The sequence below is a fragment of the Lithobates pipiens genome, unplaced genomic scaffold, assembly GCF_037356315.1.
Source record: "Lithobates pipiens isolate NorthernLeopardFrog02 unplaced genomic scaffold, aLitPip1_a1.2 Scaffold_23, whole genome shotgun sequence".
NCBI classification, from domain to species: Eukaryota; Metazoa; Chordata; class Amphibia; order Anura; family Ranidae; genus Lithobates; species Lithobates pipiens.
Window position 1 is genome coordinate 200902765 of NW_027507785.1, and position 19762 is coordinate 200922526.

At 44.9% G+C, this 19762-nt stretch overlaps 24 non-coding genes across 24 annotated transcripts; all 24 read left to right on the forward strand.

The window, feature by feature from the left end:
* The first annotated feature begins 361 nt into the window (after positions 1–361).
* On the forward strand, positions 362–433 carry TRNAA-UGC (transfer RNA alanine (anticodon UGC)). Its single transcript has one exon. It is a non-coding gene; the product is annotated as a tRNA-Ala (tRNA).
* Positions 434–663: 230 nt separating this feature from the next.
* On the forward strand, positions 664–735 carry TRNAA-CGC (transfer RNA alanine (anticodon CGC)). The gene has a single exon. It is a non-coding gene; the product is annotated as a tRNA-Ala (tRNA).
* A 1547-nt stretch (positions 736–2282) lies between these two features.
* Positions 2283–2354, forward strand: TRNAA-UGC (transfer RNA alanine (anticodon UGC)). The gene has a single exon. It is a non-coding gene; the product is annotated as a tRNA-Ala (tRNA).
* A 230-nt stretch (positions 2355–2584) lies between these two features.
* On the forward strand, positions 2585–2656 carry TRNAA-CGC (transfer RNA alanine (anticodon CGC)). The gene has a single exon. It is a non-coding gene; the product is annotated as a tRNA-Ala (tRNA).
* Positions 2657–4208: 1552 nt separating this feature from the next.
* TRNAA-UGC (transfer RNA alanine (anticodon UGC)) lies at positions 4209–4280 on the forward strand. The gene has a single exon. It is a non-coding gene; the product is annotated as a tRNA-Ala (tRNA).
* Positions 4281–4510: 230 nt separating this feature from the next.
* TRNAA-CGC (transfer RNA alanine (anticodon CGC)) lies at positions 4511–4582 on the forward strand. The gene has a single exon. It is a non-coding gene; the product is annotated as a tRNA-Ala (tRNA).
* Positions 4583–4733: 151 nt separating this feature from the next.
* Positions 4734–4805, forward strand: TRNAA-UGC (transfer RNA alanine (anticodon UGC)). The gene has a single exon. It is a non-coding gene; the product is annotated as a tRNA-Ala (tRNA).
* A 1544-nt stretch (positions 4806–6349) lies between these two features.
* TRNAA-UGC (transfer RNA alanine (anticodon UGC)) lies at positions 6350–6421 on the forward strand. The gene has a single exon. It is a non-coding gene; the product is annotated as a tRNA-Ala (tRNA).
* Positions 6422–6651: 230 nt separating this feature from the next.
* TRNAA-CGC (transfer RNA alanine (anticodon CGC)) lies at positions 6652–6723 on the forward strand. Its single transcript has one exon. It is a non-coding gene; the product is annotated as a tRNA-Ala (tRNA).
* Positions 6724–6875: 152 nt separating this feature from the next.
* Positions 6876–6947, forward strand: TRNAA-UGC (transfer RNA alanine (anticodon UGC)). The gene has a single exon. It is a non-coding gene; the product is annotated as a tRNA-Ala (tRNA).
* Positions 6948–8497: 1550 nt separating this feature from the next.
* On the forward strand, positions 8498–8569 carry TRNAA-UGC (transfer RNA alanine (anticodon UGC)). The gene has a single exon. It is a non-coding gene; the product is annotated as a tRNA-Ala (tRNA).
* A 1820-nt stretch (positions 8570–10389) lies between these two features.
* On the forward strand, positions 10390–10461 carry TRNAA-UGC (transfer RNA alanine (anticodon UGC)). The gene has a single exon. It is a non-coding gene; the product is annotated as a tRNA-Ala (tRNA).
* A 230-nt stretch (positions 10462–10691) lies between these two features.
* Positions 10692–10763, forward strand: TRNAA-CGC (transfer RNA alanine (anticodon CGC)). The gene has a single exon. It is a non-coding gene; the product is annotated as a tRNA-Ala (tRNA).
* A 230-nt stretch (positions 10764–10993) lies between these two features.
* On the forward strand, positions 10994–11065 carry TRNAA-CGC (transfer RNA alanine (anticodon CGC)). Its single transcript has one exon. It is a non-coding gene; the product is annotated as a tRNA-Ala (tRNA).
* Positions 11066–11216: 151 nt separating this feature from the next.
* Positions 11217–11288, forward strand: TRNAA-UGC (transfer RNA alanine (anticodon UGC)). The gene has a single exon. It is a non-coding gene; the product is annotated as a tRNA-Ala (tRNA).
* A 2317-nt stretch (positions 11289–13605) lies between these two features.
* On the forward strand, positions 13606–13677 carry TRNAA-UGC (transfer RNA alanine (anticodon UGC)). The gene has a single exon. It is a non-coding gene; the product is annotated as a tRNA-Ala (tRNA).
* Positions 13678–13907: 230 nt separating this feature from the next.
* TRNAA-CGC (transfer RNA alanine (anticodon CGC)) lies at positions 13908–13979 on the forward strand. The gene has a single exon. It is a non-coding gene; the product is annotated as a tRNA-Ala (tRNA).
* Positions 13980–14130: 151 nt separating this feature from the next.
* Positions 14131–14202, forward strand: TRNAA-UGC (transfer RNA alanine (anticodon UGC)). The gene has a single exon. It is a non-coding gene; the product is annotated as a tRNA-Ala (tRNA).
* Positions 14203–15772: 1570 nt separating this feature from the next.
* Positions 15773–15844, forward strand: TRNAA-UGC (transfer RNA alanine (anticodon UGC)). The gene has a single exon. It is a non-coding gene; the product is annotated as a tRNA-Ala (tRNA).
* A 230-nt stretch (positions 15845–16074) lies between these two features.
* TRNAA-CGC (transfer RNA alanine (anticodon CGC)) lies at positions 16075–16146 on the forward strand. The gene has a single exon. It is a non-coding gene; the product is annotated as a tRNA-Ala (tRNA).
* A 151-nt stretch (positions 16147–16297) lies between these two features.
* Positions 16298–16369, forward strand: TRNAA-UGC (transfer RNA alanine (anticodon UGC)). The gene has a single exon. It is a non-coding gene; the product is annotated as a tRNA-Ala (tRNA).
* Positions 16370–18688: 2319 nt separating this feature from the next.
* On the forward strand, positions 18689–18760 carry TRNAA-UGC (transfer RNA alanine (anticodon UGC)). Its single transcript has one exon. It is a non-coding gene; the product is annotated as a tRNA-Ala (tRNA).
* A 230-nt stretch (positions 18761–18990) lies between these two features.
* TRNAA-CGC (transfer RNA alanine (anticodon CGC)) lies at positions 18991–19062 on the forward strand. Its single transcript has one exon. It is a non-coding gene; the product is annotated as a tRNA-Ala (tRNA).
* Positions 19063–19213: 151 nt separating this feature from the next.
* Positions 19214–19285, forward strand: TRNAA-UGC (transfer RNA alanine (anticodon UGC)). The gene has a single exon. It is a non-coding gene; the product is annotated as a tRNA-Ala (tRNA).
* Positions 19286–19762: the final 477 nt, after the last annotated feature.

Sequence of the window (19762 nt, forward strand, 5' to 3'; positions counted from 1 at the left end):
AAACTTCATTTCGAAAAAGTCCTGCCTCTCTCAGACTAGTGCTCATGCAGGTGAGAGTCACACAGTAATTAGATGTGACACAGACACAAAGAGAGGTCACTTATGCAGCTGGGAGATGATGTGTTGTCAGCTAACTGACAAACACAATTCGGACATAAATGTTTTTTTTTTTGGCTCTTGAAGGCTGAAAGTCCTTCCTGGAAGAAAAAAAATGAAAGCGTGGTTGGTTTTGGGAAGTGAAGGAGGCCCTGAGTACTGGTAGTGGAACACAGATGTGAAGGCCAGGTGCCGGGTTAAAGGATGCAACATCGTTTAGAGCTTTTTGAGGGGCGAAAAAGGCACAGGCGCTACCACATGGTAAGGGGATGTAGCTCAGTGGTAGAGCGCACGCTTTGCATGTGCGAGGTCCCGGGTTCAATCCCCGGCATCTCCATTTACCGTACGCCAAGGGAAACGGCCACCCCTCATCTGCTGCAACCCAGGCATGTGCACACACATGGGAAACATTTGGCAAAAACAACCCTTACATAAACATGCCTGGCCGCACCCTCCAAAGTCATTAGCATGTAAGGGTGGAGGAGACAACCAGGAATTCTTCCCTTTGTTCCTCTCTATCTGCATTTTCAACTCACAAGGATCAAAGGTCTGCTCCTGTGTAGTAAGGGGGATGTAGCTCAGTGGTAGAGCGCACGCTTCGCATGTGTGAGGTCCCGGGTTCAACCCCCGGCATCTCCATTCTTTATCTTAAAACCGAGTCTAGTATCTATGCAGCGCATGCTGACTTGACTAATTATCCCCACAAAGTGCAAAATCCTGCTGAGAACTTTTCTCTAAAGTCAAACTTTCTCCCCCCCCCCCAAAAAAAAAAAAAGGCACAGAAGGGCAAGCGCAAGCACAAGCACAAGCACAAGATGGGGATGTAGCTCAGTGGTAGAGCGCATGCTTTGCATGTGTGAAGCCCCATGTTCATTTCCCAGCATCTCCAGCTTTCGCCGTAAACAGATATCAGTTGGGGTGATTGCAACTAGTTTCAAAACCCTGCCCACAGCTTTGCTGGGTACTGTCAAAATGGGTGGCAGTAGCAAGGAAGGCTTTTCTTAGAAGCATGCTAATGAACTTGTAGTTGACATTGGCTGTCTGTTTAAGGGTATGTCCAGTTTTGTTAGAAAATAAGTAAAAGTAATATTGTATATACAATTGTAACACAAGCCATATTGTCACTTATTTAAAAAAAAAGATCTTTCCTTTTCAATTGGCAGCGCTGTCATTTTCTGTAAAATTCAATGCAATATGGCAACCTAGAGGCGTTCCGTACACAATTGGTGTACAGAACGGCCCCCAGAGATTTCACTTCCTGTTTGTGTGATTGGCTCACTGATTTTCCCAGAAGTCTTGCCTTAGATACAAGTCAGATTTTAGGCATCCTCTGCAAGAAAAAATGTCAGATTTGGTGAGATGCTCCTAAATGGTTAAGTACTTCTCAAGGTCCTGTTATTCTTCTCACTAGAGCCCTGCAAGTGCATCAGCTGCTCAAAAGTGAAGAATAAAAAAATCACTCCCATTTCAAATCAGTCCTGCACAAGACATGATCTAACAAAAAGCTATTCATTCAGAGAAGAAACAGGTAGGACTCTGCAACAAAACGTGTTAAAATTCTTGCAATGTCCATTGATCACCCAGAGGGGATTGGTTTTTTTTCCTCAATAAAAGAGGAGTCCTCCCTGCATAAGTTCTGCCCTGAAGATGTAGTTTAATGGTGTCATTTGTTGAACTGTACGCATAGGCTATAGTAGAGGAAATCTTCACATTCCTGTGTCAGCGGTTTCTTATTGTGTTGACACGTGAGGCTATTAGGCATGGCTTTGCATGGGTAAATGCATGACCTCTATCTGCAGTGTGAGACCTGACACCTCCTGAGAAGAAACTTCATTTCGAAAAAGTCCTGCCTCTCTCAGACTAGTGCTCATGCAGGTGAGAGTCACACAGTAATTAGATGTGACACAGACACAAAGAGAGGTCACTTATGCAGCTGGGAGATGATGTGTTGTCAGCTAACTGACAAACACAATTCGGACATAAATGTTTTTTTTTTTGGCTCTTGAAGGCTGAAAGTCCTTCCTGGAAGAAAAAAAATGAAAGCGTGGTTGGTTTTGGGAAGTGAAGGAGGCCCTGAGTACTGGTAGTGGAACACAGATGTGAAGGCCAGGTGCCGGGTTAAAGGATGCAACATCGTTTAGAGCTTTTTGAGGGGCGAAAAAGGCACAGGCGCTACCACATGGTAAGGGGATGTAGCTCAGTGGTAGAGCGCACGCTTTGCATGTGCGAGGTCCCGGGTTCAATCCCCGGCATCTCCATTTACCGTACGCCAAGGGAAACGGCCACCCCTCATCTGCTGCAACCCAGGCATGTGCACACACATGGGAAACATTTGGCAAAAACAACCCTTACATAAACATGCCTGGCCGCACCCTCCAAAGTCATTAGCATGTAAGGGTGGAGGAGACAACCAGGAATTCTTCCCTTTGTTCCTCTCTATCTGCATTTTCAACTCACAAGGATCAAAGGTCTGCTCCTGAGTAGTAAGGGGAATGTAGCTCAGTGGTAGAGCGCACGCTTCGCATGTGTGAGGTCCCGGGTTCAACCCCCAGCATCTCCATTCTTTATCTTAAAGCCGAGTCTAGTATCTATGCAGCGCATGCTGACTTGACTAATTATCCCCACAAAGTGCAAAATCCTGCTGAGAACTTTTCTCTAAAGTCAAACTTTCTCTCCCCCCCCCCCCCAAAAAAAAAAAAGGCACAGAAGGGCAAGCACAAGCACAAGCACAAGATGGGGATGTAGCTCAGTGGTAGAGCGCATGCGTTGCATGTGAGAAGCCCCATGTTCAATTCCCAGCATCTCCAGCCTTCGCCGTAAACAGATATCAGTTGGGGTGATTGCAACTAGTTTCAAAACCCTGCCCACAGCTTTGCTGGGTACTGTCAAAATGGGTGGCAGTAGCAAGGAAGGCTTTTCTTAGAAGCATGCTAATGAACTTGTAGTTGACATTGGCTGTCTGTTTAAGGGTATGTCCAGTTTTGTTAGAAAATAAGTAAAAGTAATATTGTATATACAATTGTAACACAAGCCATATTGTCACTTATTTAAAAAAAAAGATCTTTCCTTTTCAATTGGCAGCGCTGTCATTTTCTGTAAAATTCAATGCAATATGGCAACCTAGAGGCGTTCCGTACACAATTGGTGTACAGAACGGCCCCCAGAGATTTCACTTCCTGTTTGTGTGATTGGCTCACTGATTTTCCCAGAAGTCTTGCCTTAGATACAAGTCAGATTTTAGGCATCCTCTGCAAGAAAAAATGTCAGATTTGGTGAGATGCTCCTAAATGGTTAAGTACTTCTCAAGGACTGCAGGTCCTGTTATTCTTCTCACTAGAGCCCTGCAAGTGCATCAGCTGCTCAAAAGTGAAGAATAAAAAAATCACTCCCATTTCAAATCAGTCCTGCACAAGACATGATCTAACAAAAAGCTATTCATTCAGAGAAGAAACAGGTAGGACTCTGCAACAAAACGTGTTAAAATTCTTGCAATGTCCATTGATCACCCAGAGGGGATTGGTTTTTTTTCCTCAATAAAAGAGGAGTCCTCCCTGCATAAGTTCTGCCCTGAAGATGTAGTTTAATGGTGTCATTTGTTGAACTGTACGCATAGGCTATAGTAGAGGAAATCTTCACATTCCTGTGTCAGCGGTTTCTTATTGTGTTGACACGTGAGGCTATTAGGCATGGCTTTGCATGGGTTAATGCATGACCTCTATCTGCAGTGTGAGACCTGACACCTCCTGAGAAGAAACTTCATTTCGAAAAAGTCCTGCCTCTCTCAGACTAGTGCTCATGCAGGTGAGAGTCACACAGTAATTAGATGTGACACAGACACAAAGAGAGGTCACTTATGCAGCTGGGAGATGATGTGTTGTCAGCTAACTGACAAACACAATTCGGACATAAATGTTTTTTTTTTTGGCTCTTGAAGGCTGAAAGTCCTTCCTGGAAGAAAAAAAATGAAAGCGTGGTTGGTTTTGGGAAGTGAAGGAGGCCCTGAGTACTGGTAGTGGAACACAGATGTGAAGGCCAGGTGCCGGGTTAAAGGATGCAACATCGTTTAGAGCTTTTTGGGGGGCGAAAAAGGCACAGGCGCTACCACATGGTAAGGGGATGTAGCTCAGTGGTAGAGCGCACGCTTTGCATGTGCGAGGTCCCGGGTTCAATCCCCGGCATCTCCATTTACCGTACGCCAAGGGAAACGGCCACCCCTCATCTGCTGCAACCCAGGCATGTGCACACACATGGGAAACATTTGGCAAAAACAACCCTTACATAAACATGCCTGGCCGCACCCTCCAAAGTCATTAGCATGTAAGGGTGGAGGAGACAACCAGGAATTCTTCCCTTTGTTCCTCTCTATCTGCATTTTCAACTCACAAGGATCAAAGGTCTGCTCCTGAGTAGTAAGGGGGATGTAGCTCAGTGGTAGAGCGCACGCTTCGCATGTGTGAGGTCCCGGGTTCAACCCCCGGCATCTCCATTCTTTATCTTAAAACCGAGTCTAGTTACCATGTAGCGCATGCTGAGTGGCCTAACTATCCCCACAAAGTGCAAAATACTGCTGAGAACTTTACTCTAAAGTCAAACTTCACACCCCCCAAAAAAAAGGCACAGACTAAGGCAAACAAGATGGGGATGTAGCTCAGTGGTAGAGCGCACGCTTTGCATGTGTGAGGTCCCGGGTTCAATCCCCAGCATCTCCATTCTTTATCTTAAAGCCGAGTCTAGTATCTATGCAGCGCATGCTGACTTGACTAATTATCCCCACAAAGTGCAAAATCCTGCTGAGAACTTTTCTCTAAAGTCAAACTTTCTCCCCCCCCCCCCCAAAAAAAAAAAAAGGCACAGAAGGGCAAGCACAAGCACAAGATGGGGATGTAGCTCAGTGGTAGAGCGCATGCTTTGCATGTGTGAAGCCCCATGTTCAATTCCCAGCATCTCCAGCCTTCGCCGTAAACAGATATCAGTTGGGGTGATTGCAACTAGTTTCAAAACCCTGCCCACAGCTTTGCTGGGTACTGTCAAAATGGGTGGCAGTAGCAAGGAAGGCTTTTCTTAGAAGCATGCTAATGAACTTGTAGTTGACATTGGCTGTCTGTTTAAGGGTATGTCCAGTTTTGTTAGAAAATAAGTAAAAGTAATATTGTATATACAATTGTAACACAAGCCATATTGTCACTTATTTAAAAAAAAAGATCTTTCCTTTTCAATTGGCAGCGCTGTCATTTTCTGTAAAATTCAATGCAATATGGCAACCTAGAGGCGTTCCGTACACAATTGGTGTACAGAACGGCCCCCAGAGATTTCACTTCCTGTTTGTGTGATTGGCTCACTGATTTTCCCAGAAGTCTTGCCTTAGATACAAGTCAGATTTTAGGCATCCTCTGCAAGAAAAAATTTCAGATTTGGTGAGATGCTCCTAAATGGTTAAGTACTTCTCAAGGACTGCAGGTCCTGTTATTCTTCTCACTAGAGCCCTGCAAGTGCATCAGCTGCTCAAAAGTGAAGAATAAAAAAATCACTCCCATTTCAAATCAGTCCTGCACAAGACATGATCTAACAAAAAGCTATTCATTCAGAGAAGAAACAGGTAGGACTCTGCAACAAAACGTGTTAAAATTCTTGCAATGTCCATTGATCACCCAGAGGGGATTGGTTTTTTTTCCTCAATAAAAGAGGAGTCCTCCCTGCATAAGTTCTGCCCTGAAGATGTAGTTTAATGGTGTCATTTGTTGAACTGTACGCATAGGCTATAGTAGAGGAAATCTTCACATTCCTGTGTCAGCGGTTTCTTATTGTGTTGACACGTGAGGCTATTAGGCATGGCTTTGCATGGGTTAATGCATGACCTCTATCTGCAGTGTGAGACCTGACACCTCCTGAGAAGAAACTTCATTTCGAAAAAGTCCTGCCTCTCTCAGACTAGTGCTCATGCAGGTGAGAGTCACACAGTAATTAGATGTGACACAGACACAAAGAGAGGTCACTTATGCAGCTGGGAGATGATGTGTTGTCAGCTAACTGACAAACACAATTCGGACATAAATGTTTTTTTTTTGGCTCTTGAAGGCTGAAAGTCCTTCCTGGAAGAAAAAAAATGAAAGCGTGGTTGGTTTTGGGAAGTGAAGGAGGCCCTGAGTACTGGTAGTGGAACACAGATGTGAAGGCCAGGTGCCGGGTTAAAGGATGCAACATCGTTTAGAGCTTTTTGAGGGGCGAAAAAGGCACAGGCGCTACCACATGGTAAGGGGATGTAGCTCAGTGGTAGAGCGCACGCTTTGCATGTGCGAGGTCCCGGGTTCAATCCCCGGCATCTCCATTTACCGTACGCCAAGGGAAACGGCCACCCCTCATCTGCTGCAACCCAGGCATGTGCACACACATGGGAAACATTTGGCAAAAACAACCCTTACATAAACATGCCTGGCCGCACCCTCCAAAGTCATTAGCATGTAAGGGTGGAGGAGACAACCAGGAATTCTTCCCTTTGTTCCTCTCTATCTGCATTTTCAACTCACAAGGATCAAAGGTCTGCTCCTGAGTAGTAAGGGGGATGTAGCTCAGTGGTAGAGCGCACGCTTCGCATGTGTGAGGTCCCGGGTTCAACCCCCGGCATCTCCATTCTTTATCTTAAAACCGAGTCTAGTTACCATGTAGCGCATGCTGAGTGGCCTAACTATCCCCACAAAGTGCAAAATACTGCTGAGAACTTTACTCTAAAGTCAAACTTCACACCCCCCAAAAAAAAAGGCACAGACTAAGGCAAACAAGATGGGGATGTAGCTCAGTGGTAGAGCGCACGCTTTGCATGTGTGAGGTCCCGGGTTCAATCCCCAGCATCTCCATTCTTTATCTTAAAGCCGAGTCTAGTATCTATGCAGCGCATGCTGACTTGACTAATTATCCCCACAAAGTGCAAAATCCTGCTGAGAACTTTTCTCTAAAGTCAAACTTTCTCCCCCCCCCCCCAAAAAAAAAAAAAGGCACAGAAGGGCAAGCACAAGCACAAGCACAAGATGGGGATTTAGCTCAGTGGTAGAGCGCATGCTTTGCATGTGTGAAGCCCCATGTTCAATTCCCAGCATCTCCAGCCTTCGCCGTAAACAGATATCAGTTGGGGTGATTGCAACTAGTTTCAAAACCCTGCCCACAGCTTTGCTGGGTACTGTCAAAATGGGTGGCAGTAGCAAGGAAGGCTTTTCTTAGAAGCATGCTAATTAACTTGTAGTTGACATTGGCTGTCTGTTTAAGGGTATGTCCAGTTTTGTTAGAAAATAAGTAAAAGTAATATTGTATATACAATTGTAACACAAGCCATATTGTCACTTATTTAAAAAAAAAGATCTTTCCTTTTCAATTGGCAGCGCTGTCATTTTCTGTAAAATTCAATGCAATATGGCAACCTAGAGGCGTTCCGTACACAATTGGTGTACAGAACGGCCCCCAGAGATTTCACTTCCTGTTTGTGTGATTGGCTCACTGATTTTCCCAGAAGTCTTGCCTTAGATACAAGTCAGATTTTAGGCATCCTCTGCAAGAAAAAATGTCAGATTTGGTGAGATGCTCCTAAATGGTTAAGTACTTCTCAAGGACTGCAGGTCCTGTTATTCTTCTCACTAGAGCCCTGCAAGTGCATCAGCTGCTCAAAAGTGAAGAATAAAAAAATCACTCCCATTTCAAATCAGTCCTGCACAAGACATGATCTAACAAAAAGCTATTCATTCAGAGAAGAAACAGGTAGGACTCTGCAACAAAACGTGTTAAAATTCTTGCAATGTCCATTGATCACCCAGAGGGGATTGGTTTTTTTTCCTCAATAAAAGAGGAGTCCTCCCTGCATAAGTTCTGCCCTGAAGATGTAGTTTAATGGTGTCATTTGTTGAACTGTACGCATAGGCTATAGTAGAGGAAATCTTCACATTCCTGTGTCAGCGGTTTCTTATTGTGTTGACACGTGAGGCTATTAGGCATGGCTTTGCATGGGTTAATGCATGACCTCTATCTGCAGTGTGAGACCTGACACCTCCTGAGAAGAAACTTCATTTCGAAAAAGTCCTGCCTCTCTCAGACTAGTGCTCATGCAGGTGAGAGTCACACAGTAATTAGATGTGACACAGACACAAAGAGAGGTCACTTATGCAGCTGGGAGATGATGTGTTGTCAGCTAACTGACAAACACAATTCGGACATAAATGTTTTTTTTTTTGGCTCTTGAAGGCTGAAAGTCCTTCCTGGAAGAAAAAAAATGAAAGCGTGGTTGGTTTTGGGAAGTGAAGGAGGCCCTGAGTACTGGTAGTGGAACACAGATGTGAAGGCCAGGTGCCGGGTTAAAGGATGCAACATCGTTTAGAGCTTTTTGGGGGGCGAAAAAGGCACAGGCGCTACCACATGGTAAGGGGATGTAGCTCAGTGGTAGAGTGCACGCTTTGCATGTGCGAGGTCCCGGGTTCAATCCCCGGCATCTCCATTTACCGTACGCCAAGGGAAACGGCCACCCCTCATCTGCTGCAACCCAGGCATGTGCACACACATGGGAAACATTTGGCAAAAACAACCCTTACATAAACATGCCTGGCCGCACCCTCCAAAGTCATTAGCATGTAAGGGTGGAGGAGACAACCAGGAATTCTTCCCTTTGTTCCTCTCTATCTGCATTTTCAACTCACAAGGATCAAAGGTCTCAGTGGTAGAGCGCACGCTTTGCATGTGTGAGGTCCCGGGTTCAATCCCCAGCATCTCCATTCTTTATCTTAAAGCCGAGTCTAGTATCTATGCAGCGCATGCTGACTTGACTAATTATCCCCACAAAGTGCAAAATCCTGCTGAGAACTTTTCTCTAAAGTCAAACTTTCTCCCCCCCCCCCCCAAAAAAAAAAAAAGGCACAGAAGGGCAAGCACAAGCACAAGATGGGGATGTAGCTCAGTGGTAGAGCGCATGCTTTGCATGTGTGAAGCCCCATGTTCAATTCCCAGCATCTCCAGCCTTCGCCGTAAACAGATATCAGTTGGGGTGATTGCAACTAGTTTCAAAACCCTGCCCACAGCTTTGCTGGGTACTGTCAAAATGGGTGGCAGTAGCAAGGAAGGCTTTTCTTAGAAGCATGCTAATGAACTTGTAGTTGACATTGGCAGTCTGTTTAAGGGTATGTCCAGTTTTGTTAGAAAATAAGTAAAAGTAATATTGTATATACAATTGTAACACAAGCCATATTGTCACTTATTTAAAAAAAAAGATCTTTCCTTTTCAATTGGCAGCGCTGTCATTTTCTGTAAAATTCAATGCAATATGGCAACCTAGAGGCGTTCCGTACACAATTGGTGTACAGAACGGCCCCCAGAGATTTCACTTCCTGTTTGTGTGATTGGCTCACTGATTTTCCCAGAAGTCTTGCCTTAGATACAAGTCAGATTTTAGGCATCCTCTGCAAGAAAAAATTTCAGATTTGGTGAGATGCTCCTAAATGGTTAAGTACTTCTCAAGGACTGCAGGTCCTGTTATTCTTCTCACTAGAGCCCTGCAAGTGCATCAGCTGCTCAAAAGTGAAGAATAAAAAAATCACTCCCATTTCAAATCAGTCCTGCACAAGACATGATCTAACAAAAAGCTATTCATTCAGAGAAGAAACAGGTAGGACTCTGCAACAAAACGTGTTAAAATTCTTGCAATGTCCATTGATCACCCAGAGGGGATTGGTTTTTTTTCCTCAATAAAAGAGGAGTCCTCCCTGCATAAGTTCTGCCCTGAAGATGTAGTTTAATGGTGTCATTTGTTGAACTGTACGCATAGGCTATAGTAGAGGAAATCTTCACATTCCTGTGTCAGCGGTTTCTTATTGTGTTGACACGTGAGGCTATTAGGCATGGCTTTGCATGGGTTAATGCATGACCTCTATCTGCAGTGTGAGACCTGACACCTCCTGAGAAGAAACTTCATTTTCGAAAAAGTCCTGCCTCTTTCAGACTAGTGCTCATGCAGGTGAGAGCCACACAGTAATTAGATGTGACACAGACACAAAGAGAGGTCACTTATGCAGCTGGGAGATGATGTGTTGTCAGCTAACTGACAAACACAATTCGGACATAAATGTTTTTTTTTTTGGCTCTTGAAGGCTGAAAGTCCTTCCTGGAAGAAAAAAAATGAAAGCGTGGTTGGTTTTGGGAAGTGAAGGAGGCCCTGAGTACTGGTAGTGGAACACAGATGTGAAGGCCAGGTGCCGGGTTAAAGGATGCAACATCGTTTAGAGCTTTTTGAGGGGCGAAAAAGGCACAGGCGCTACCACATGGTAAGGGGATGTAGCTTAGTGGTAGAGCGCACGCTTTGCATGTGCGAGGTCCCGGGTTCAATCCCCGGCATCTCCATTTACCGTACGCCAAGGGAAATGGCCACCCCTCATCTGCTGCAACCCAGGCATGTGCACACACATGGGAAACATTTGGCAAAAACAACCCTTACATAAACATGCCTGGCCGCACCCTCCAAAGTCATTAGCATGTAAGGGTGGAGGAGACAACCAGGAATTCTTCCCTTTGTTCCTCTCTATCTGCATTTTCAACTCACAAGGATCAAAGGTCTGCTCCTGAGTAGTAAGGGGGATGTAGCTCAGTGGTAGAGCGCACGCTTCGCATGTGTGAGGTCCCGGGTTCAACCCCCGGCATCTCCATTTACCGTACGCCAAGGGAAACGGCCACCCCTCATCTGCTGCAACCCAGGCATGTGCACACACATGGGAAACATTTGGCAAAAACAACCCTTACATAAACATGCCTGGCCGCACCCTCCAAAGTCATTAGCATGTAAGGGTGGAGGAGACAACCAGGAATTCTTCCCTTTGTTCCTCTCTATCTGCATTTTCAACTCACAAGGATCAAAGGTCTGCTCCTGGGTAGTAAGGGGGATGTAGCTCAGTGGTAGAGCGCACGCTTCGCATGTGTGAGGTCCCGGGTTCAACCCCCGGCATCTCCATTCTTTATCTTAAAACCGAGTCTAGTTACCATGTAGCGCATGCTGAGTGGCCTAACTATCCCCACAAAGTGCAAAATACTGCTGAGAACTTTACTCCAAAGTCAAACTTCACACCCCCCAAAAAAAAGGCACAGACTAAGGCAAACAAGATGGGGATGTAGCTCAGTGGTAGAGCGCACGCTTTGCATGTGTGAGGTCCCGGGTTCAATCCCCAGCATCTCCATTCTTTATCTTAAAGCCGAGTCTAGTATCTATGCAGCGCATGCTGACTTGACTAATTATCCCCACAAAGTGCAAAATCCTGCTGAGAACTTTTCTCTAAAGTCAAACTTTCCCCCCCCCCCCCCCCCAAAAAAAAAAAGGCACAGAAGGGCAAGCACAAGCACAAGATGGGGATGTAGCTCAGTGGTAGAGCGCATGCTTTGCATGTGTGAAGCCCCATGTTCATTTCCCAGCATCTCCAGCCTTCGCCGTAAACAGATATCAGTTGGGGTGATTGCAACTAGTTTCAAAACCCTGCCCACAGCTTTGCTGGGTACTGTCAAAATAGGTGGCAGTAGCAAGGAAGGCTTTTCTTAGAAGCATGCTAATGAACTTGTAGTTGACATTGGCTGTCTGTTTAAGGGTATGTCCAGTTTTGTTAGAAAATAAGTAAAAGTAATATTGTATATACAATTGTAACACAAGCCATATTGTCACTTATTTAAAAAAAAAGATCTTTCCTTTTCAATTGGCAGCGCTGTCATTTTCTGTAAAATTCAATGCAATATGGCAACCTAGAGGCGTTCCGTACACAATTGGTGTACAGAACGGCCCCCAGAGATTTCACTTCCTGTTTGTGTGATTGGCTCACTGATTTTCCCAGAAGTCTTGCCTTAGATACAAGTCAGATTTTAGGCATCCTCTGCAAGAAAAAATGTCAGATTTGGTGAGATGCTCCTAAATGGTTAAGTACTTCTCAAGGACTGCAGGTCCTGTTATTCTTCTCACTAGAGCCCTTAAAGCCGAGTCTAGTATCTATGCAGCGCATGCTGACTTGACTAATTATCCCCACAAAGTGCAAAATCCTGCTGAGAACTTTTCTCTAAAGTCAAACTTTCCCCCCCCCCCCCCCCAAAAAAAAAAAAGGCACAGAAGGGCAAGCACAAGCACAAGCGCAAGATGGGGATATAGCTCAGTGGTAGAGCGCATGCGTTGCATGTGTGAAGCCCCATGTTCAATTCCCAGCATCTCCAGCCTTCGCCGTAAACAGATATCAGTTGGGGTGATTGCAACTAGTTTCAAAACCCTGCCCACAGCTTTGCTGGGTACTGTCAAAATGGGTGGCAGTAGCAAGGAAGGCTTTTCTTAGAAGCATGCTAATGAACTTGTAGTTGACATTGGCTGTCTGTTTAAGGGTATGTCCAGTTTTGTTAGAAAATAAGTAAAAGTAATATTGTATATACAATTGTAACACAAGCCATATTGTCACTTATTTAAAAAAAAAGATCTTTCCTTTTCAATTGGCAGCGCTGTCATTTTCTGTAAAATTCAATGCAATATGGCAACCTAGAGGCGTTCCGTACACAATTGGTGTACAGAACGGCCCCCAGAGATTTCACTTCCTGTTTGTGTGATTGGCTCACTGATTTTCCCAGAAGTCTTGCCTTAGATACAAGTCAGATTTTAGGCATCCTCTGCAAGAAAAAATGTCAGATTTGGTGAGATGCTCCTAAATGGTTAAGTACTTCTCAAGGACTGCAGGTCCTGTTATTCTTCTCACTAGAGCCCTGCAAGTGCATCAGCTGCTCAAAAGTGAAGAATAAAAAAATCACTCCCATTTCAAATCAGTCCTGCACAAGACATGATCTAACAAAAAGCTATTCATTCAGAGAAGAAACAGGTAGGACTCTGCAACAAAACGTGTTAAAATTCTTGCAATGTCCATTGATCACCCAGAGGGGATTGGTTTTTTTTCCTCAATAAAAGAGGAGTCCTCCCTGCATAAGTTCTGCCCTGAAGATGTAGTTTAATGGTGTCATTTGTTGAACTGTACGCATAGGCTATAGTAGAGGAAATCTTCACATTCCTGTGTCAGCGGTTTCTTATTGTGTTGACACGTGAGGCTATTAGGCATGGCTTTGCATGGGTTAATGCATGACCTCTATCTGCAGTGTGAGACCTGACACCTCCTGAGAAGAAACTTCATTTCGAAAAAGTCCTGCCTCTCTCAGACTAGTGCTCATGCAGGTGAGAGTCACACAGTAATTAGATGTGACACAGACACAAAGAGAGGTCACTTATGCAGCTGGGAGATGATGTGTTGTCAGCTAACTGACAAACACAATTCGGACATAAATGTTTTTTTTTTTGGCTCTTGAAGGCTGAAAGTCCTTCCTGGAAGAAAAAAAATGAAAGCGTGGTTGGTTTTGGGAAGTGAAGGAGGCCCTGAGTACTGGTAGTGGAACACAGATGTGAAGGCCAGGTGCCGGGTTAAAGGATGCAACATCGTTTAGAGCTTTTTGGGGGGCGAAAAAGGCACAGGCGCTACCACATGGTAAGGGGATGTAGCTCAGTGGTAGAGTGCACGCTTTGCATGTGCGAGGTCCCGGGTTCAATCCCCGGCATCTCCATTTACCGTACGCCAAGGGAAACGGCCACCCCTCATCTGCTGCAACCCAGGCATGTGCACACACATGGGAAACATTTGGCAAAAACAACCCTTACATAAACATGCCTGGCCGCACCCTCCAAAGTCATTAGCATGTAAGGGTGGAGGAGACAACCAGGAATTCTTCCCTTTGTTCCTCTCTATCTGCATTTTCAACTCACAAGGATCAAAGGTCTGCTCCTGAGTAGTAAGGGGGATGTAGCTCAGTGGTAGAGCGCACGCTTCGCATGTGTGAGGTCCCGGGTTCAACCCCCGGCATCTCCATTCTTTATCTTAAAACCGAGTCTAGTTACCATGTAGCGCATGCTGAGTGGCCTAACTATCCCCACAAAGTGCAAAATACTGCTGAGAACTTTACTCTAAAGTCAAACTTCACACCCCCCAAAAAAAAGGCACAGACTAAGGCAAACAAGATGGGGATGTAGCTCAGTGGTAGAGCGCACGCTTTGCATGTGTGAGGTCCCGGGTTCAATCCCCAGCATCTCCATTCTTTATCTTAAAGCCGAGTCTAGTATCTATGCAGCGCATGCTGACTTGACTAATTATCCCCACAAAGTGCAAAATCCTGCTGAGAACTTTTCTCTAAAGTCAAACTTTCTCCCCCCCCCCCCCCCCCCCCCCCCAAAAAAAAAAAAAAAGGCACAGAAGGGCAAGCACAAGCACAAGCACAAGCACAAGATGGGGATGTAGCTCAGTGGTAGAGCGCATGCTTTGCATGTGTGAAGCCCCATGTTCAATTCCCAGCATCTCCAGCCTTCGCCGTAAACAGATATCAGTTGGGGTGATTGCAACTAGTTTCAAAACCCTGCCCACAGCTTTGCTGGGTACTGTCAAAATGGGTGGCAGTAGCAAGGAAGGCTTTTCTTAGAAGCATGCTAATGAACTTGTAGTTGACATTGGCTGTCTGTTTAAGGGTATGTCCAGTTTTGTTAGAAAATAAGTAAAAGTAATATTGTATATACAATTGTAACACAAGCCATATTGTCACTTATTTAAAAAAAAAGATCTTTCCTTTTCAATTGGCAGCGCTGTCATTTTCTGTAAAATTCAATGCAATATGGCAACCTAGAGGCGTTCCGTACACAATTGGTGTACAGAACGGCCCCCAGAGATTTCACTTCCTGTTTGTGTGATTGGCTCACTGATTTTCCCAGAAGTCTTGCCTTAGATACAAGTCAGATTTTAGGCATCCTCTGCAAGAAAAAATGTCAGATTTGGTGAGATGCTCCTAAATGGTTAAGTACTTCTCAAGGACTGCAGGTCCTGTTATTCTTCTCACTAGAGCCCTGCAAGTGCATCAGCTGCTCAAAAGTGAAGAATAAAAAAATCACTCCCATTTCAAATCAGTCCTGCACAAGACATGATCTAACAAAAAGCTATTCATTCAGAGAAGAAACAGGTAGGACTCTGCAACAAAACGTGTTAAAATTCTTGCAATGTCCATTGATCACCCAGAGGGGATTGGTTTTTTTTCCTCAATAAAAGAGGAGTCCTCCCTGCATAAGTTCTGCCCTGAAGATGTAGTTTAATGGTGTCATTTGTTGAACTGTACGCATAGGCTATAGTAGAGGAAATCTTCACATTCCTGTGTCAGCGGTTTCTTATTGTGTTGACACGTGAGGCTATTAGGCATGGCTTTGCATGGGTAAATGCATGACCTCTATCTGCAGTGTGAGACCTGACACCTCCTGAGAAGAAACTTCATTTCGAAAAAGTCCTGCCTCTCTCAGACTAGTGCTCATGCAGGTGAGAGTCACACAGTAATTAGATGTGACACAGACACAAAGAGAGGTCACTTATGCAGCTGGGAGATGATGTGTTGTCAGCTAACTGACAAACACAATTCGGACATAAATGTTTTTTTTTTTGGCTCTTGAAGGCTGAAAGTCCTTCCTGGAAGAAAAAAAATGAAAGCGTGGTTGGTTTTGGGAAGTGAAGGAGGCCCTGAGTACTGGTAGTGGAACACAGATGTGAAGGCCAGGTGCCGGGTTAAAGGATGCAACATCGTTTAGAGCTTTTTGAGGGGCGAAAAAGGCACAGGCGCTACCACATGGTAAGGGGATGTAGCTCAGTGGTAGAGCGCACGCTTTGCATGTGCGAGGTCCCGGGTTCAATCCCCGGCATCTCCATTTACCGTACGCCAAGGGAAACGGCCACCCCTCATCTGCTGCAACCCAGGCATGTGCACACACATGGGAAACATTTGGCAAAAACAACCCTTACATAAACATGCCTGGCCGCACCCTCCAAAGTCATTAGCATGTAAGGGTGGAGGAGACAACCAGGAATTCTTCCCTTTGTTCCTCTCTATCTGCATTTTCAACTCACAAGGATCAAAGGTCTGCTCCTGAGTAGTAAGGGGGATGTAGCTCAGTGGTAGAGCGCACGCTTCGCATGTGTGAGGTCCCGGGTTCAACCCCCGGCATCTCCATTCTTTATCTTAAAACCGAGTCTAGTTACCATGTAGCGCATGCTGAGTGGCCTAACTATCCCCACAAAGTGCAAAATACTGCTGAGAACTTTACTCTAAAGTCAAACTTCACACCCCCCAAAAAAAAGGCACAGACTAAGGCAAACAAGATGGGGATGTAGCTCAGTGGTAGAGCGCACGCTTTGCATGTGTGAGGTCCCGGGTTCAATCCCCAGCATCTCCATTCTTTATCTTAAAGCCGAGTCTAGTATCTATGCAGCGCATGCTGACTTGACTAATTATCCCCACAAAGTGCAAAATCCTGCTGAGAACTTTTCTCTAAAGTCAAACTTTCTCCCCCCCCCCCCCCAAAAAAAAAAAAAGGCACAGAAGGGCAAGCACAAGCACAAGATGGGGATGTAGCTCAGTGGTAGAGCGCATGCTTTGCATGTGTGAAGCCCCATGTTCATTTCCCAGCATCTCCAGCCTTCGCCGTAAACAGATATCAGTTGGGGTGATTGCAACTAGTTTCAAAACCCTGCCCACAGCTTTGCTGGGTACTGTCAAAATGGGTGGCAGTAGCAAGGAAGGCTTTTCTTAGAAGCATGCTAATGAACTTGTAGTTGACATTGGCTGTCTGTTTAAGGGTATGTCCAGTTTTGTTAGAAAATAAGTAAAAGTAATATTGTATATACAATTGTAACACAAGCCATATTGTCACTTATTTAAAAAAAAAGATCTTTCCTTTTCAATTGGCAGCGCTGTCATTTTCTGTAAAATTCAATGCAATATGGCAACCTAGAGGCGTTCCGTACACAATTGGTGTACAGAACGGCCCCCAGAGATTTCACTTCCTGTTTGTGTGATTGGCTCACTGATTTTCCCAGAAGTCTTGCCTTAGATACAAGTCAGATTTTAGGCATCCTCTGCAAGAAAAAATGTCAGATTTGGTGAGATGCTCCTAAATGGTTAAGTACTTCTCAAGGACTGCAGGTCCTGTTATTCTTCTCACTAGAGCCCTTAAAGCCGAGTCTAGTATCTATGCAGCGCATGCTGACTTGACTAATTATCCCCACAAAGTGCAAAATCCTGCTGAGAACTTTTCTCTAAAGTCAAACTTTCTCCCCCCCCCCCCCCAAAAAAAAAAAAAGGCACAGAAGGGCAAGCACAAGCACAAGCACAAGATGGGGATATAGCTCAGTGGTAGAGCGCATGCGTTGCATGTGAGAAGCCCCATGTTCAATTCCCAGCATCTCCAGCCTTCGCCGTAAACAGATATCAGTTGGGGTGATTGCAACTAGTTTCAAAACCCTGCCCACAGCTTTGCTGGGTACTGTCAAAATGGGTGGCAGTAGCAAGGAAGGCTTTTCTTAGAAGCATGCTAATGAACTTGTAGTTGACATTGGCTGTCTGTTTAAGGGTATGTCCAGTTTTGTTAGAAAATAAGTAAAAGTAATATTGTATATACAATTGTAACACAAGCCATATTGTCACTTATTTAAAAAAAAAGATCTTTCCTTTTCAATTGGCAGCGCTGTCATTTTCTGTAAAATTCAATGCAATATGGCAACCTAGAGGCGTTTTGTACACAATTGGTGTACAGAACGGCCCCCAGAGATTTCACTTCCTGTTTGTGTGATTGGCTCACTGATTTTCCCAGAAGTCTTGCCTTAGATACAAGTCAGATTTTAGGCATCCTCTGCAAGAAAAAATGTCAGATTTGGTGAGATGCTCCTAAATGGTTAAGTACTTCTCAAGGACTGCAGGTCCTGTTATTCTTCTCACTAGAGCCCTGCAAGTGCATCAGCTGCTCAAAAGTGAAGAATAAAAAAATCACTCCCATTTCAAATCAGTCCTGCACAAGACATGATCTAACAAAAAGCTATTCATTCAGAGAAGAAACAGGTAGGACTCTGCAACAAAACGTGTTAAAATTCTTGCAATGTCCATTGATCACCCAGAGGGGATTGGTTTTTTTTCCTCAATAAAAGAGGAGTCCTCCCTGCATAAGTTCTGCCCTGAAGATGTAGTTTAATGGTGTCATTTGTTGAACTGTACGCATAGGCTATAGTAGAGGAAATCTTCACATTCCTGTGTCAGCGGTTTCTTATTGTGTTGACACGTGAGGCTATTAGGCATGGCTTTGCATGGGTTAATGCATGACCTCTATCTGCAGTGTGAGACCTGACACCTCCTGAGAAGAAACTTCATTTCGAAAAAGTCCTGCCTCTCTCAGACTAGTGCTCATGCAGGTGAGAGCCACACAGTAATTAGATGTGACACAGACACAAAGAGAGGTCACTTATGCAGCTGGGAGATGATGTGTTGTCAGCTAACTGACAAACACAATTCGGACATAAATGTTTTTTTTTTTGGCTCTTGAAGGCTGAAAGTCCTTCCTGGAAGAAAAAAAATGAAAGCGTGGTTGGTTTTGGGAAGTGAAGGAGGCCCTGAGTACTGGTAGTGGAACACAGATGTGAAGGCCAGGTGCCGGGTTAAAGGATGCAACATCGTTTAGAGCTTTTTGAGGGGCGAAAAAGGCACAGGCGCTACCACATGGTAAGGGGATGTAGCTCAGTGGTAGAGCGCACGCTTTGCATGTGCGAGGTCCCGGGTTCAATCCCCGGCATCTCCATTTACCGTACGCCAAGGAAAACGGCCACCCCTCATCTGCTGCAACCCAGGCATGTGCACACACATGGGAAACATTTGGCAAAAACAACCCTTACATAAACATGCCTGGCCGCACCCTCCAAAGTCATTAGCATGTAAGGGTGGAGGAGACAACCAGGAATTCTTCCCTTTGTTCCTCTCTATCTGCATTTTCAACTCACAAGGATCAAAGGTCTGCTCCTGAGTAGTAAGGGGGATGTAGCTCAGTGGTAGAGCGCACGCTTCGCATGTGTGAGGTCCCGGGTTCAACCCCCGGCATCTCCATTCTTTATCTTAAAACCGAGTCTAGTTACCATGTAGCGCATGCTGAGTGGCCTAACTATCCCCACAAAGTGCAAAATACTGCTGAGAACTTTACTCTAAAGTCAAACTTCACACCCCCCAAAAAAAAGGCACAGACTAAGGCAAACAAGATGGGGATGTAGCTCAGTGGTAGAGCGCACGCTTTGCATGTGTGAGGTCCCGGGTTCAATCCCCAGCATCTCCATTCTTTATCTTAAAGCCGAGTCTAGTATCTATGCAGCGCATGCTGACTTGACTAATTATCCCCACAAAGTGCAAAATCCTGCTGAGAACTTTTCTCTAAAGTCAAACTTTCTCTTCCCCCCCCCCCCCCAAAAAAAAAAAAAAAAGGCACAGAAGGGCAAGCACAAGCACAAGATGGGGATGTAGCTCAGTGGTAGAGCGCATGCTTTGCATGTGTGAAGCCCCATGTTCAATTCCCAGCATCTCCAGCCTTCGCCGTAAACAGATATCAGTTGGGGTGATTGCAACTAGTTTCAAAACCCTGCCCACAGCTTTGCTGGGTACTGTCAAAATGGGTGGCAGTAGCAAGGAAGGCTTTTCTTAGAAGCATGCTAATGAACTTGTAGTTGACATTGGCTGTCTGTTTAAGGGTATGTCCAGTTTTGTTAGAAAATAAGTAAAAGTAATATTGTATATACAATTGTAACACAAGCCATAT